An 18,056-nucleotide genomic window follows, 5' to 3' on the forward strand; every position below is an offset into this window, starting at 1 on the left:
AATCCTGGCTTTCTCCAAATGAATCCATGGTTCAGCGATGGTCAATGGAGCAGATCTGCATTCCTCCAACCCAAGCCGAAAACCCCTAGGTTGTTTCCTGTAGAATCATAGATCCATTTCCCTCGTCATGGTGCCATGATATTGGCTGCTGTCCTGTCTCTGGTCCTTTGGATGTATGTCTCTTGGCAGAATCTCTGGCTGTCTCTCTCCCAGTCTCTGTCTCTGAGTCTCTTTATACAGAGGTATGTAACCTATTTTTAGATTTAACAAGTGTCCTTCAGTCGAGCATCACAGATAAGGGGGAGAATGGTGAGGAGATCAAGTAGCATTATAGTTTTGTATAGTTTTTCCCTCTCTGCTTTCAAAGTCAACAAACTGGCTCCATAATACAATGCATAATTAGCATATCAGCAAACATCACTAGTCATCAAAGATAAGAGCAAACTATGTTACATGAAATATCAGCTTGCAATTCACTATTACAGGCTAAGGCTACTTTCACACTTGCGTTTTTTTGCGCTGCGCACCGTGCGCAGTGCAAATGCACATAAAGAACGCATCATGCGTTTGTGTGTGTTTTTTTGCAGGTTTGGGTGCGTTTAAAAAAAAAAAAAGCATGCTATTTTTGCACATACGTGCGCATTACCACGTATGTGCACCCATAGACTATAATGGGTGTTTGGCTGTAAAAAGCGCATTGCGTGCGCATGCGTTTTTTGGGGGGCAAGTCGAACGCACAAAAAATGCAACAGGATGCATTTTGTGCGCCCGAGCGCACACTACAAAAAACCGCATGCGCGTACAAATGCATGTGTATGCGCACCTATGTGCACCCATGTAAAAGATAGGGGGAGAAAAAGCACGCCTTTTTGTGCTAAAAAACGCAAGTGTAAAACCAGCCTTACACAAGCAAAAGTATAGATAACAGCATATTATTATTGGTTTGTTAAAAAGTCATCTGGTTAAGATATAATCCTGTTTCTTCATGCAGATCCGCTCTGTATGCCTCGTACATACGCGGCTCAGTACCGTACACGTCATACACAAAGGGCTCCACTCCATACACCTCGTACACACATGGCTCCGCTCTGCACACGTCGTATACACACGACTCCACTCAGTTCCTTATATGTCGTACATACGCAGCTCTACTCCGTACACGCCCTGCTCCGCTCTGTACACCTCCTACACACCTGGCTTGGCTCCATGCACCTTGTACACGCCCAGCTCTGCTTCATACATCTCGCACACACACAGCTCCGCTTCATACACCTCGCACACACATGGCTCCGCACACCTTGCACATGCATGGCTTTGCTCCGTACACCTTGTACACAAACGGCTCAGCTCCGTACACCTTGTACACACATGCTCCGCTCCGTACACCTTGTCCACGTACAGCTCTGCTCCGTACACCTTGTCCACGTACAGCTCTGCTCCGTACACCTTGTCCACACACGGCTCTGCTCCGTACACCTTGTCCACACACGGCTCTGCTCCGTACACCTTGTCCACACACGGCTCTGCTCCGTACACCTTGTCCACACACGGCTCTGCTCCGTACACCTTGTCCACACACGGCTCTGCTCCGTACACCTTGTCCACACACGGCTCTGCTCCGTACACCTTGTCCACACACGGCTCTGCTCCGTACACCTTGTCCACACACGGCTCTGCTCCGTACACCTTGTCCACTCACGGCTTTGCTCCGTACATCTTGTACACACACGGCTCTTTCAGGTTACATCGGGGCCTTATCTACATAAGCCCCTGATGGCGGTGCCGGCAGCTGATAGGGCTAAAATGGGGTGACAGATTCTCTTTAAGTAGGCATTGCAATTACCTGGGATAATGAACACCTGAGACAGCCGACGCCTCCTAATCAAAGATTGGCTAGTCGAGCTGTCAATCAACACACTGACAGCTCAGCACGCTCCTGTACCAGATTGGATGGCCGAGCTGTCAGTAACTGCATCCCAGACACCCTGAGGTGTGGAACCGTGACAGCAGCGTTGTAAAGTGCACAGCCCCGTCCACCACACATGAAGCTCTGTGCTGTGTGGTCACTATTATTTGTATATATATTTAACGGTCTTTGGCTCAATCTAGAGCCATGACAACTTGATGGATGAACGTTCTGTGGATTGATTGCTCTTGTGAAAGCCTAAATAGGTCCACCAGGGTCTTCTCCACAGTTATCTTGATAGAATCAAGCCATTAGGTTGCGTGTCTTCCTCTTCGACTTGTTCCTTCTATTCTTCTATGATGTTCTCCTCCAGTAATTGCTCCCTTCGGATGTTGTAGCTTGGTGATCCTTGCTTCCAGTGATACCATATTTTTCGCTTTATAAGACGCACCTAATTATAAGACGCACCAAGGTTTTAGAGGAGGAAAATAAGAAAAAAATATTTTGAGCCAAATAGTGTGCAAAAACCTTTAATTTAATAACAAAATGTTATTTTAACATAGTAGAATGAACAGCAGCATTGTGGGTAACATGTAAGAACAGTCCCATGTACCGTAAGTAACAGCAAAAAGCATATTCTGGCTAAACAGTGAGGAGAAACTTTAATCCTCAGGCACCACAATCTTCTAGTCAGGGAATCCCAGGAATTCCTCATCACTGCTGTCAGAGTCTAGGAAGCTCAGGTCCTCACAGTCATTCGTGTCACTTTCTCCACTGACCTTATAAAGCAAACAATCTTCGGTGCCATCTAAGGCATTGCTAATTCCACACTTTATGAATGACCGTCTAACCGTTTCATCCTTTACTGATTGCCATGATGTTTTCACTCATTCACATACTTGAGTGATAGTGGGCCTCTTCATGTGTCCAGTTGGTGTCAGGTCATGATGGCCAGGAGCCATCCATTTATTCCACTCTTCTCGCATGTAGACTTTATATGGCTTGTTTATAGAAACATCGAGAGGTTGCAGCTGGCTGGTAAGTCCCCCTGGAATTACGGCGAGATGGATCTTCACTTCTTTAACCCCTTTCTGACATGAGACGTACTATCCCGTCCATGGGACCCGGGCTCCTATGCCCATGGACGGGATAGTATGTCTACCGCGACCAGCGGCGCCCACGTGTCAGCTAATTATCATAGCTGACACCCGGCACAATGTGTCATGGGCGGTCACGGACCGCCCCCGACACATTAACCCCTTGCACACCGCGATCAAACATGATCGCGGTGTACCGGGGGTTAAAGGGAAGCATCAGCAGGGAGGGGGCTCCCTCCGTGCTTCCCTGAGCCCCCCATGGCAGCGCAATGTGCAGCGCTGCTGCGGGGGTCTCTTTCCCTACAGGCCCCCGGATCCAAGATGGCGACGGGGGCCTGTAGGGAGCTGACTTCCTCACTGCCTGCAAAGCGCAGGCATGAGGAAGTCTGCAGCACTGCCTGTGACAGATTGCTGATCTGTCACAGGACAGTGATGTCCCACCTGGGACTATGTAATACAGTAAAAAAAAATAGTGTTAAAATAATTTAAAAAAAATTGCCAAATAAATTAGAAAAAGAAAAAAAATATTCCCCAATAAATTCATTTTTTGGAAATAAAAAAAAAAACAATAAAAGTACACATACTGGGTATCGCCGCGTCCGTTACGACCTGCCCTATAAAACTGTCCCATTAGTTAACCCCTTTAGCGAACCCCTTAAAAAATAAAAAACAAAGCCAAAAATAATGATTTATTATCATACCGCCAAACAAAAAGTGCAATAACGCGCGATCAAAGAGACGCATATAAATATCCATGGTACAGCTGAAAACGTCAGCTTGTCCCGCAAAAACGAGCCGCCATACAGCAGAATAAAGCGATGCAAAAATAATTATTTTTTATATAAAATAGTTTTCATTGCATAAAACCGACAAAACATAAAAAAACGACATAAATGAGGTATCGCTGTAACCGTACTGACCCGAAGAATAAAACCGCTTTATCAATTTTACCGCACGCGGAACGGTGTAAACGCACCCCCCCCAAAAAAAAAATTCATGAAACGCTGGTTTTTGTTCATTCAGCGTCCCAAAAATCGGAATAAAAAGCGATCAAAAAATGTCACGTGCCTGAAAATGGTACCAATAAAAACGTCAACTCGTCCCACAAAAAATAAGACCTCACATGACTCGGTGGGTCAAAATACGGAAAAATTATAGCTCTCAATATGTGGTGATGCAAAAACTATTTTTACAAAAAAAAAAGCGTCTTTTAGCGTGCGACAGCCGCCAAACATAAAAACCGCCATAAATAGTAAATCAAACCCCCCGTTATCACCCCCTTAGTTAGGGAAAAATAATAAAATTAAAAGAAAATGTATTTATTTCCATTTTCCCGTTAGGGCTAGGGTTAATGCTGAGATTAGGGTTAGGGGTGTGTTGGGGTTAGGGTTGGCGTTAGAATTGGGGGGGTTTCCACTGTTTGGGCACATCAGGGGCTCTCCAAATGCAACATGGCATCTGATCTCAATTCCAGCCAATTCTGAGTTGAAAAAGTCAAATGGTGCTCCTTCCCCTCCAAGCTCTGCCATGCGCCCAAACAGTGTTTTACCCCCACATGTAGGGTATCAGCCTACTCAGGACATATTGCAAAACAACTTTTGGGGTCCAATTTCTCCTGTTACCCTTAGGAAAATAAAAAATTGGGGGCAAAAATATCATTTTTGTGGAAAAAAATTATTTTCCACTATTTATTTTCCAAATTTATTTTTAATTATTTTTTATTTTCATGCCCGGCCATTATAAACTTCTGTGAAGCCCTTGGGGGTTCAAAGTGCTCACCACACATCTAGATAAGTTCCTTAGGGGGTCTCGTTTCCAAAATGGGGTCACTTTTGGGGAGTTTCCACTGTTTAGGTACATTAGGGGCTCTCCAAAGGCAACATGACACCCGCAGACCATTCCATCAAAGTCTGCATTCAAAAACGTCACTACTTCCCTTCCGAGCCCCGACATGTGCCCATACAGTAGTTTTCTCCCACATATGGGGGATGAGCGTACTCAGGACAAATTGGACAACAACTTTTGGGGTCCAATTTCTCCTGGTACCCTTGGGAAAATAAAAAAATTGGTGACTAAAAGATCATGTTTGTGAAAAAAATACGAATTTTTTATTTTCACGCCCGGGCGTTATAAATTTCTGTGAAGCACTGGGGGGTTCAAAGTACTCACCATACATCTAGATAAGTTCCTTGGGGGGTCTAGTTTCCAAAATGGTGTCATTTGTGGGGGGTTTCTACTGTTTTGGTACATCAGGGGCTTTCCAAACGCGACATGGTGTCCGATCTCAATTCCAGCCAAAAACGTCAAATGGCGCTGCTTCCCTTCCGAGCTCTGCCATGCGCCCAAATAGTGGTTTACCCCCACATGTGGGGTATCAGCGTACTCAGGACAAATTGCACAATAACTTTTAGGGTTCTGTTACCCTTGGGAAAATAAAAATTGGGGGTGAAAAGATCATTTTTGTGGAAAAAAATGATTTTTTCATTGTACCGCTGTACGTTATAAACTTCTGTGAATCCCTTGTGGGTTCAAAGTTCTCACCACATATCTAGATAAGTTCCTTAGGGGGTCTAGTTTGCAAAATGGTGTCATTTGTGGGGGGTTTCCACTGTTTTGGTACATCAGGGGCTCTCCAAACGTGACATGGCGTTCAATCTGAATTCCAGCCAATTTTGCATTGAAAAAGTCAAACGGCGCTCCTTCCATTCTGAGCTCTGCCATGCACCGAAACAGTGGTTCCCCCCCACATATCAGGTATCAGCGTACTCAGGACAAATTGCACAATAACTTTTGCCGTCCAATTTCTCCTGTTACCCTTGGTAAAATAAAAAAAATTGAACCTGAAGTATTTTTTTTGTGCAAAAAAAGTTAAATGTTCATTTTTTTTTTTTTTTAAGTATTCAAAAAATTCCTGTGACGCACCTAAAGGGTTAATAAACTTCTTGAATGTGGTTTTGAGCACCTTAAGGGGTGCAGTTTTTAGAATGGTGTCACTTTTGGGTATTTTCTATCATATAGACCCCTCAAAGTGGCTTCAAATGTGATGTGGTCCGTAAAAATAAAATGATGTTGCAAAAATGAGAAATTGCTGGTCAAATTTAACCCTTATAACTTCCTAACAAAAAAAAAAATTTGGTTCCAAAATTGTGCTGATGTAAAGTAAACATGTGGGAAATGTTACTTATCAAGTTTTTTGTGTGCCGTATCTCTGTGATTTAAGGGCATAAAAATTCAAAGTTGGAAAATTGCGAAATTTTCAAAATTTGCCAAATTTCCGTTTTTTTCACAAATAAACGCAAGCTATTTGAATGAAATTTTGCCACTAACATGAAGTACAATATGTCACGAGAAAACAATGTCAGAATCACCGGGATCCAAGGAAGCGTTCCAGAGTTATTACCTCATAAAGGGACAGTGGTCAGAATTGTAAAAATTGGCCCGGTCATGAACGTGCAAACCACCCTTGGGGGTGAAGGGGTTAAACACCTTTTTTGTGTTTTCACTAATATGTGCTCTGAACTGGTCTAGCACTAACAGGGATGTTTTTTTTAGAAGCCCTCCAGGATGTTTGGACCACAGTTTGTCATCCCACAATCTCATGCCGTTCTCATCCATCCATCCATCCTTTCTCGTGAACGGGCACAGCTTCTCGTGGGATAGCGTCTTTGGGCATGTTCATTCTTTTCAAAATCAACATTGGTGGCAGTTTCATGCTATCGGCACAGCAGGACAACACAACTGTGTAGTGTTTTTTCATGTCGTGCAGTTTTTACCGTTACGGTTTTGGCACCCTTTGCATCAACAGTCCTGTTGGAGGGACTTCATCCATATTCCCAATATGGCCTAATTCATGTCCATTTTTCTTTCTGCTGATGCACTGTTATGGGCGAGCTGCATGGTACACACTTATGGGGGATCTGCAGATGACACACTGTTATGGGGGATATGTGGTGATGCACTGTTATGGGGGATATGTGGTGATGCACTGTTATGGGGGATCTGTGGTGATGCACTGTTATGGGGATATGTGGTGACGCACTGTTATGGGGATATGTGGTGATGCACTGTTATGGGGGATATGTGGTGATGCACTGTTATGGGGGATATGTGGTGATGCACTGTTATGGGGGAGCTGCATGGTACACACTTATGGGGGATCTGCGGATGACACACTGTTATGGGGATCTGTGGTGACGAACTGTTATGGGGGACCTGCAGATGACACACTGTTATGGTGGATATGTGGTGACGCACTGTTATTGGAATCTACAGGGTACACACTTATGGGGGATCTGCGGATGACACACTGTTATGGGGGATCTGGTGATGCACTGTTATGGGGGATCTGCGGATGACACACTGTTATGGGGATCTGGTGATGCACTGTTATGGGGAATCTGTGGTGACGCACTGTTATGGGGGATATGTGGTGATGCACTGTTATGGGGATCTACAGGGTACACAATTATGGGGGATTCTGTGGATGACACACTTATGGGGGATATGTGGTGCACTGTTATGGGGGATATGTGGTGATGCACTGTTATGGGGGATATGTGGTGATGCACTGTTATGGGCATCTGCAGAGTACACACTTATGGGGGGATCTGCGGATGATACACTGTTATGGGGAATCTGCAGGTGACGCACTGTTATGGGGATCTATGATGATGCACTGTTATGGGGGATCTGTGGTGACGCATTGTTATGGGGAATCTGCAGGTTACAAACTTATGGGGGGATCTGCAGATGACGCACTGTTATGGGGGATCTGTAAATGACAGTACAGTGTCTGGAGTACCATATATTTTAACTACCATCCCCCCTCATCATTAGGAATACACCCATGTACTGTATACATGGGTGTATTCTGAAAAATGAGGGAGGTAGTAGTCACAATTGCAATAAACACTTTGGCCACATTACAATCCCTCCCTATTTACACCAAATATGGCTACAACCCCCATCATCCATCAGAATACATAAATTGGTACAGTATATTCTGAAGGATGATGAGAGTTGTGCTTCCCTTCAGTGTGTGCTCACCTCTCCTAAGGATATCGGACTAATGTAGCTAATGTAAGCTTTGATAAAGAACACTTGTTGTTCGAAATGCGTTGCCTGTTTGAATCTGTATAGCCTGTCCGGTGATCTCTGTTTTTAATAATCTTTGAAATAAATTTTGCACTTATTTTGGAAGCTGGATCCATTGGATTTTTTTTCTATTATTGACATGTTTATGGCGTCTGTCACGATTAGGGGTGTGGCTTGGCCGCACACGGCTATCACATGTGCAGGGGGGCTTATCTTAGTTATCCCGCCGCTGCCACACGGTATCACAAGCTGCCGGGATTTATGTCTATCCCACTTTCAGTTCCACTTTGTAACTCGCAGCTCACCGCCCCCCCCCCCCCCCCTTACCCTCAGGTCAGTCGGAGAACTGCACCTAGGATAATTAGACACAGGACGGGCTACTTGTTGTGCAATGGCTATTAGGCCCGCTTGCAGTGAGAGAATTATAAATGCTTTGGTCGCAGCCACACAATTAGCTTATAAAAACGGCTCAGTCACTGCCAACACTACCCACCTAGCCAGAAAACACTTCGCTGCCACCAGCTTCAGATTTTTCTTATTAATATTTAAAAAATAGGAGTTAGAAGCAAACCCAAATTAGTAGCGTAATTAGCTTATAGGCACGTGAATTCGTCACAGAGCAAGGAGGCGGAACTAATAAACTTTATATTTACTCCAAAAGGTAGGCAGTGTTTACAGAGATATAAAAAGATTTTACAATGGGAGACAATTAAAATGTGTACAATACAATTACAAATAAAAGGGGATTAAGAGAAGGAATACAACTCACATTATGCTTAGGTCATCTTAGGCAAAACCATGCTGGGGGAGGAACCAGACATCATCATGCATTTGAGATCCTATTGCCGCGGCATCCCAAGCTTGAATGACTGGGGAGTATGGGAAAATACCTTATACCTTTGGGCTTGAGACATCACTAAGGGGGCTGGCTTGTGACAGTCCTTCCCTTTCTCAAAGTACAGATTTGGGTTCTGAAAACTTATAACCACCGTATCTGGGCTTGAGAACCTAGCAGAATATCGGCAGACCCATCATTCATCTTATATTGAAATTAGCTTTCTGATGACATCAAACACTAGCTGTCTATTCCGCTCTGTTCAGGAGAAATCCATTTCTCTGCTTCTGTTGGTGCTAGAATTTAGAAAGAACCTGTCATGATCCCAGTGCAGGTTTTTGAGCTGCACACCTGGGGTTAATGTCTGGAGCTCAGTGCAGGTTTTGACCTGCACAACTGGGGTTAACTATTGTGGTCTCTTTCTGGTTCTGGGAGAGCTTCTTAAACCCCTAGGAAGCTTCAATCCCTGCCAGTTATACTTTTGCCTTTGGCCTAGTGTGCTGACCCCTGTGTGCCTGTTTGTTGCTATAGCTTGTTTATATGGTTCTGACCCGGTTCTGTTTCCCGTTGTGAGTTTGCCTGTTGATTTTGTACTGCGTAATTATCTTTGTGTATGACTCATTGCCTGTGACCTGACTACTCTCTGCTCATCCCTCTTGTACCTTGCAGCTATCTCTGTGTGTGACTCACTGGCTATGTCTTGACGATTCTCCCTGTCTATGCCCCCTGGTAACTTTGTCTCGCAGTTACCCTGCTAGGAGTTATCTTGCAGCTCCTAGCTCTGTGGAGTTTAGGCCACGCCCCTAGCAGTCACGTGCTTCAGGTCCTGCGGCTCTGAAGTACGCATCTACTCGGCTGCTGCCCGCTCCACAGGTATCTTTGAGCACTGTTCGCGTTACTCAGGACACGCGCACTGGCTCAGTGAGCAAGTTCAGTGCGGTGTTCCTGACAGAACCACTGTAGTGAAGCCCGATCAGAGCACGTCCCAATATGTCATTTTCATTTCTCTATCATAATCTGGCGGCGTTCTATGACCAAGTGATTAGATTCTCATTGTCTATGAGAGTAGCTGCACATTTTGGAGACAAAGGGACCCCCTGCTGTGAGGCGGGAAGCAGCTCACACTGGAGTTTCATATTACAATGAGTGTGCAGAGGCTGGGGGGGAGGAGTGGGTTACATCTGCAGTGTGTGTGAGAGTGTTACAAGCTGCTGGCAGGCTAACAAGAGGGGGAAAGGAAGGGGGGTCAAACCCACACCACTGACATAGCAGTGTTCAGTATGCGAATAGAAGATTCTGCAATGTGATAATCAGGGGAATCTTACATCATATTTTACATTATCGTTATAGCGTCAATTCTTCTCTTTTTTTTAATGTTAGAGTTGGAAGGGACCTCCAGGGTCAACGTGTCCAAACCCTGCTCACTGTAGGATTCACTAAACCATCTCAGACAGATGTCAGTCCAGCCTCTGTTGAAGACTTCCATTGAAAGATAACTTTTTGTGTTTCCATGTGGAATACTGATGATCCCTCTACACTGTGACATCCCTTCAGATATTTGTAGACAGCTACCAAGTCTCCTCTTAGCCTTCTTTTTTGCAAGCTAAACATTCCCAGAGCCTTTAACCGATCCTTATAGGACATACTTTCCTGTCTGCTCACCATCCCTATAGCTCTTCTCTGAACTTGCTCCAGTTTTTCAATGTCTCTTTTAAAATGTGCTCAGAACTGGACACAGTATTTCAGATAAAGCCTGACCAAGGAGAAGTAGAGGGGGATAATTGCTTCACGTGATCTAGACTCTATGCTTCTCTTGATACAACCCAGAACTGTTTGCCTTTTTTGCTGCTGAATCACACTGTTGACTCATGTGCAGTCTGTGATCTATTAGTACACCCAAGTGTTTTTCACATGTGCTGTTGCTTAGTTTTATTTCTCCCATTCTGTAGATGTAATTTTTGGTTTTCTTGCCCAGATGTAGAATCTTGCTTTTCTGCCTGTTAAATACCATTATGTTAGTTTCCACCCATTGTTCAATCTTATCTAGACACGGTACTTCTGAATCCTCTCTCTGTCTTCTCTAGTGTTAGGGTACCATTACACTTAGCGATGCACCAGCGATCCCGACAACGATATGGATCGCTGGTGCAGCGCTAAGTGGTCGCTAGTTAGCTGCCACATAGGCAGATCTCACCAGCGACATAGCAGGGGTCGGTGGTCGCTACTTACCTGTTGGACGCGGCGATCCAGACGTCCTCCCGCCCGCGTCCACGCGGCGCTCGTCGGCGCCACAGGAAGCGCCAGACGAGAAATGGTCCAGGACGTTCTCGCGCAACCAGCGATGAGCAGCGGGGGAGCCGGTCGGAGGTAAGTATCACACATAGCGGTATCGCTAGCAATATCGCTGCTACATCACAAAATCAGTGACGTTACAGTGATATTGCTAGCGATATCGCAGTGTGTAACGGGGGCTTTAGCTATCCCTTCTAGCTTTGCATCATCTAGAAATTGGATTAGTTTACTTTCACTTCCCTTATCTAGATCATTTATTGATCTTTGTCTTGTTTCCTTATCTTCCAGGTTTCGCATTTATGTTACCACAGAACATACCAAACTAAGAGACATGTCTTTGTCGCCGCTGAAATGTTCCTCAGTTTGAAGACCTTGTCCAGTGACTTCATTGTTGATCTGCCCATAGCTATTCTCCTATTGACTTCTGGTGTTTTTGCTGCATCTTGAGTGATCATTGATCTAAGTAGGTTGTATCTCTTTACAACTTCCAGTTCGTCACAGTCCATCTCAAATATGTCCGGGTCGTACCATGTTGTAGTCAATATTTATGTCTTTGTGTTGAGTGTTCACTGTACACACTTTCTAGGATGGAACCTAAAAAATAATGTGCTTTCCTTACAAGCGCTCTCGCTGTGCCATATCACTATAGTCTTGAGATGAGCAAATCATTTTGCAGAGGCCATATTAGTAGTCTGCGGCTGCTGAACAGGATCCCTGTGAACTTCTTTTATTCTAAAAAACCTATATGATGGACCCCATACGAATCAATGGAGGGGACCTCTGCTTCCTTTAGAAACAGGAACACAGCGGATCCTAATTCTATTGGTCTGTTCGAACCGAAAGACCGGGACATTTATTGTTTTTGTTCTTTTGTATTTTCCTCCTCTTATTCCAGGAACCCATAACACTTTTATTTCTCCATCCATACAGTCGTACGAGGGCTTGGTTTTTTTGAGAAATGAATTTTATTATTAAATGACGCAATTAATTTTACCATAAAATGTTTTGGGTAACAGGAAAAAAATTCAAAGTACGGTTAAATGGTGGAAGAAAAAAGTAATTCCATCATTGCTTTTTGAGTTTTGATTTTAATAATTTCATTGTGATAAAAGTGACTTGTCGGCATGACTCTCCAGGGAAGCACAGTTACTATGATACCAGAATTGCATAGTTTATATTCATATTTTCCAACGCTTTTGCGTCAATGGAGCTGCGTGATGGGCTGATATTTTCATTGATCCCATTTTAAATACTGTATGACATGTTGATCAGTTTTCCTTGTATTTGTATTGCTATACAAATAAAATGGTACTTTTATGGGTAAGATGTATTACTTTTTGCACTTAAATAGGACATTTCATATAGAAAAAAAAAGATTTATTTTTTGCTAACCAATGGATATCTTACTTCTCTATCTCCAGTAATTTTATAATCTCCTTCCTATTCAGGTCCTTACAGTATTGAATCCTTTCTGTGAATTTCTTCTGTCAAGGATGGATAGAAACAGAGACAGGGACAAGATGGCGGAGAGGATATTACACGTCACCCTAGAGATCCTCTTCCGGCTTACTGGAGAGGTGAGAGATCCTGATGATGTCACATTACTTCATTCTTATCTATGGGAATAACAGATGGACAGAACTGGAGAGGTGAGGACTCTGGAAATGTCTGTAGTGAGATTTATTAATGTGTCTCTCCATAACCAGGATTACACAGTAGTGAAGAAGACCTCTAGTGAGCGCTGTCAGGCCCCTGTGTCTGAGGGATGGAGAAGACCCCTGAGCCCAATAACAGGGTCTCCACCTCACCCCCTGATACATGAAGACATCAATGACCAGAAGATCCTAGAACTCACCTACAAGATGATTGAGCTGCTGACTGGAGAGGTGACACTGCTGGGAATGCTGGGACATTATACAGTAACGCTATGAAGGGATCGGGGGATGACGGTATCATTGTATGTGTCAGGTTCCTATAAGGTGTCAGGATGTTGCCGTCTATTTCTCCATGGAGGAGTGGGAGTATTTAGAAGGACACAAAGATCTGTACAAGGACGTCATGATGGAGGTTCCCCAGCCCCTCACATCACCAGGTAACAGACAGGACTAAATACACACGGCCAATAATTATCTGTATGTAAAGAATGAACTGAGTTGCTGTATGTGTTTCCCACAGCTCCATCCAGTAACAGATATTCTGCTCATTTACTAGAGCAGTGATGTTTTGGGCTTGTTGCTGGGCAACACGGACTTTCAAATCCCTCCAAAGGTTTTCTATGGGGTTGAGATCTGGAGAGTGGCTAGGCCACTCCAGGACCTTCATATGCTTCTTACGAAGCCACTCCTTCATTGCCCTGGCGGTGTGTTTGGGATCATTATCATGCTGAAAGACCCATCCAAGTTTCATCTTCAATGGCTTTGCTGATGGAAGGAGGTTTGCACTCAAAACCTCACAATACATGGCCCCATTTATTCTTTAATGTACACGGATCAGTCGTCCTGGTCCCGTTGCAGAGAAACAGCCCCAAGGCATGATGTTGCCACCCCTAATGCTTCACAGTAGGTATGGTATTCTTTGGATGCAACCCAGCATTCTGTCTCCTCTAAACACGACGCGCTTTGTTTCTACCAAACAGTTCTACTTTGGTTTCATCAGATCATATGACATTCTCACAATACTCTTCTGTATAATCTAAATACTCTCTAGCAAGCTTCAGACCGGCCCGGACATGTACTGACTTAAGCAGGGGGACACGTCTGGCACTGCAAGATCTGAGTCCCTGGCGGAGTAGTGTGTTACTGATGGTAGCCTTTGTTACGGTGGTCCCAGCTCTATGCAGGTCATTCACTAGGTCCCCCGTGTGGTTCTGGGATTTTTGCTCACCGTTCTTGTGATCATTTTGTCCCCACGGGATGAGATCATGCGTGGAGCCCCAGATCGAGGAAGATTCAGTGGTCTTGTATGTCTTCCATTTTCTTATTACTGTTCCCACAGTTGATTTCATCAGAACAAGCTGCTTGCCTATTGCAGATTGAGTCTTCCCAGCCTCCTGCAGATTCCGCACAGGAATCCGCAACGTGTGCACATACCCTTAGAAGTTTTACATTTCAATATCTATAAAACCTCCCAAAAAAAAAAACCAAACAAAGCTAATATATGCACAAGTAAAGATTATTAGTACATGTAAAAAAACATAGGGTTTACGCTATTTTGATAAAAAAAAAGCATAAAAGTCATCCCACCACGAAAAGGTGTACCCTTCAGAACAGGCCTAATCTATCTACTATTAAAACCTTACTGTCACAGGGTTATTGCGACAGAAAGCAGCCAGAAAACCGCAGCGTTTGATTGCTCCTACTCCTGCGCTGAAAAGAAGCACTTATCAATTAAAATGAAGGAGGTTTATTTCTTTTGGCAGAACAGAGATTAATCGGCCATGTTGGGAGCTCTGGGAGTCTGAGCTCTCAGCTGAGCTCGGTTGGTCAGTCCCATTCCCTTTATAGTCCAGATTCAAACCCATGTCAGAGCTAGCAGCATGGCTTGAAGGAGAGATGTTTTCATGAGGAGTCTGGAGGAGTTATCAGTGACTGTTGTGTGGGTTTACAAGTGTGGTAATTCCCTTCCCTCCTCATACTCCCCAGTGCAGTCCTCTGTTATATGTGTGAATATTTGTATGCTTGGTGTTTTCATTTACCCTTGGTTGTGTTGCCCACTCAGCTCCCCTCTTCCCTGGGTGGGGGAAGGGAACAGACCAAGGTCTGATTCAGGAGATAAGGCACAGGTGGCGGCCCTGGCATCTTCACCTTCAGAAGTATCCCAGGAAATAGTGCAAGCTAGGGGGCCCCAGTGTTGGGGACAGGGAATGAGCCCCTGGTCCTAGATCACCTGACAGCTAAGTCGTGACACTTACTATGTGTCACACGGCATCAATGTGTTTAAGGGCAGAGCAGAACAGCTCATACTTAAAAACTCCTGGTTACAAATTGGCTCCTTGGTTTTTAAGTCTTTATCCGATTGAGAAATGGAGCAGTCTTCTATGTGTTAGATGTTTTATGTTTCAGCATCTATGCACATGCCAAATTCCTTTCCAGTCTCCTTTTAGCCCTGAGTTAACATCAAAGACATTCTGGGTGTTGAGATTAAGAGGGAAATTATTTTATAACATGAATTTTAAGAATTATACAGAACAATAACTTAAAAGAAATGTCTTGGGAACCTGTGAAGAAATACTGTTTGTGTTTATAGACTTTTTCATGGATTTAAGAAGAGGCTATATCTTTTTCCGATATGTGACAGACAAGTGCGCCCATGTGAGAATCTAGTATGTACAGCAGGCTCAGGACCTGAGCCTCATAAATTCAATGCTGTATGTATAACCGAGCTGACACTTACCTGTATCTGTTCAATTCAGGGTATTCCAAAAGATCAAGACCTCCAGGTCTGCAATTTAAAGGGAACCTGTCAGGTCACATAACTTTGTTAATGTACAAGCGTAGGGTTAATAGCTTTAGGAAGGTGCACAGATGCCTTACTGAAAGTGCGTCACTCCTGAGAAAATTATCTTTATTTATCCCGGGAGTTATCGACTTTCATGTGTGTGCCGGTACGGGTTACGGGTACAGTCATTGCTCACAGCACTGAGAGCGGTGACTGTAGCACACCATGACGCTTTGACTTTCAGCCCGGAAACAATGGTTTTTAAACTTGGGGACAAAAAAGGTTATAATTATTCATTTGATGTAAGCCACATGAGCAGAGACTTGGGGAAGTGTCATTTGTCATTGATGAAGAGAAATAAAAATACTCCTGCATTGTTAAACCCTTAACGCAATGTACGTGAATGTGATTACGGGGCTGATCATGTATGCCGCGGGTGAGCTTCCTCCACAAGGGGCAGATACCGAATATATTAAAGGTGTGGTCCTGGTACTTTAACTTTGCTAGTCTTTCTTTAGGATGTGTGATCAATGTCTGATTGGTGGGGGTGCAACACCAGGACCCCTGTCGATCAGCTGTTCCTTGTGTTGGCAATGGCTGGCACTGCTTAGATGCAGAGCTGCACAGGGCCATCAACTGTATAGTGGCCATGGCTGGATATTGCATATCTGCCACCTTTCTGTCTGCAGAGCTGGGCCATGCAGCTCCTCAACTAAGCAGTTCCAGCCGACAACAAGAACATTGGATCAACGAGGGTGCCAGATGTTGAACCCCCATAGATCAGATATTGGTTACGTATCCTAAGGACCAGGCCATCAATGTTAAAGTCCTGGGCAACCCCTGTAAATATCTGGCGTCTGTCTCTAACAGAGGTGGCTGTTATCCTTTCAAACACGGCTGTCAGTTTCTGACAGTAGCATCTAAGGCACAAGATGCTGCTCTGCTTTCCGGCTCCCATCGGCACCATGTGACACGATTGCAGGTTGCTGATAGGTTACCAAAGTCCTCATCGACGTCAAAGCTCAAAATATAAAATTAATTAAACCAATCAGTAAATGCTGTAACAAGAAAGAGAAATCAAAATGCCAGACTTTTTTTTTGTTGGGTTACTCCTCCCTAAAAAATGCAAAAAAAACCCCAGATCAAAACCTCCTATATAGCCAAAAGGATGTCAATATAATCGACAGCTCGTTACACACAAAGAAAAGCCCTCACCCAGCTCAATAAACTAAGATTTTATGGGTTTTGGAATATGGTGGCCTAAACCCTTCCCGAAAAAATATATTTAAAAAAAATTAACAAAAAAAGTCTCCACTTAAATAGAAGAATAATCTATACAAATGTGGTATCACTGTAATCGTATTGGCCTAGGCAATCATAATTTAGAGTAATTTTTTCCACGGAATGTACTGTACATTTGTTTTTGCATCTTAAAAACAAAACAAAAAAAAAACCTTGTCAGAATTGCATTTTTTCCCCCAAGTTCACCACGTTTGGAAGTTTTTCCAGGAAAAAAAACAAGCATAACGACGTTGCACTCTGTAGCGCAATAGCATGTAAAGGTCATTCCATGGTAACTTACGTTACAGCACAGTTAGTAACTTACGTTACAATAAGTTTACTTCTCATATGAAGTAATGGTATTGTAACGTAAATTACCATCAGCTTTGTAACGTAAGTTACTACATTGTGTTGTAACGTAAGTTACCAAGTAATAACACTGTATTTTTGTATTTAATTTTTATTCTTGAAAAATCAAACTGTGTTGAAATCTATTGAGAATAGATTAATGTACACTATACATTCATTCATTTTTGTGCCTGCCTTCAAAGAACAGTCTGTAGCCATTATTAACTCAGTTTTTGGCTTGTAAATGTAACGTAAGTTACCATGGAATGACCCTAAACATGAAATTTGAATTGCATTACTGCTCTAGATAACATGAAAGAATGGAGATTCTTAGCACATAATTTGGCCAATTCATGCGTGCTCAGAAGCCATCAAGAAGGCGATCTTCAGTTGCTGTGCACCTATATAATGTGAATCCTCTCCTTGGCTGAGGCCTGCAGTTATACTGTATGGATAGGTGTATTAAAACTCCCACGGGCTGATGGCTGTAGTGCTCAGTCAGACAGTCTATATATAAGTAACAAAAGACTGACAGTCACTTCCAAATGGAAAACTGTGTACCGGTGCAAACTAAGTGTAGCCATCTCTATACAAAATAACAAAGTAGCACTCTGTAATTCCATAGCATGTAAACGTGAAATATATGAAATTTGAATTTCATTACTACCCTATATAGTAAGAAAAAATGGAGCCTGCTTTTATATGGGTAGATAGGATCCTGCAGCAATTAAAACTGCCAGAGGCTGATGGGTGGAGTGCTCGGTCA

General features: G+C 43.6%; 1 pseudogene; it reads left to right on the plus strand.

The window, feature by feature from the left end:
• Window positions 1-18,056, plus strand: part of LOC141055806 (uncharacterized) — a 29,708-nt pseudogene that overhangs the window by 9,083 nt on the left and 2,569 nt on the right.

Source organism: Dendrobates tinctorius, unplaced genomic scaffold, assembly GCF_039654945.1.
Source record: "Dendrobates tinctorius isolate UK_male_01 unplaced genomic scaffold, ASM3965494v1 ptg000192l, whole genome shotgun sequence".
NCBI classification, from domain to species: Eukaryota; Metazoa; Chordata; class Amphibia; order Anura; family Dendrobatidae; genus Dendrobates; species Dendrobates tinctorius.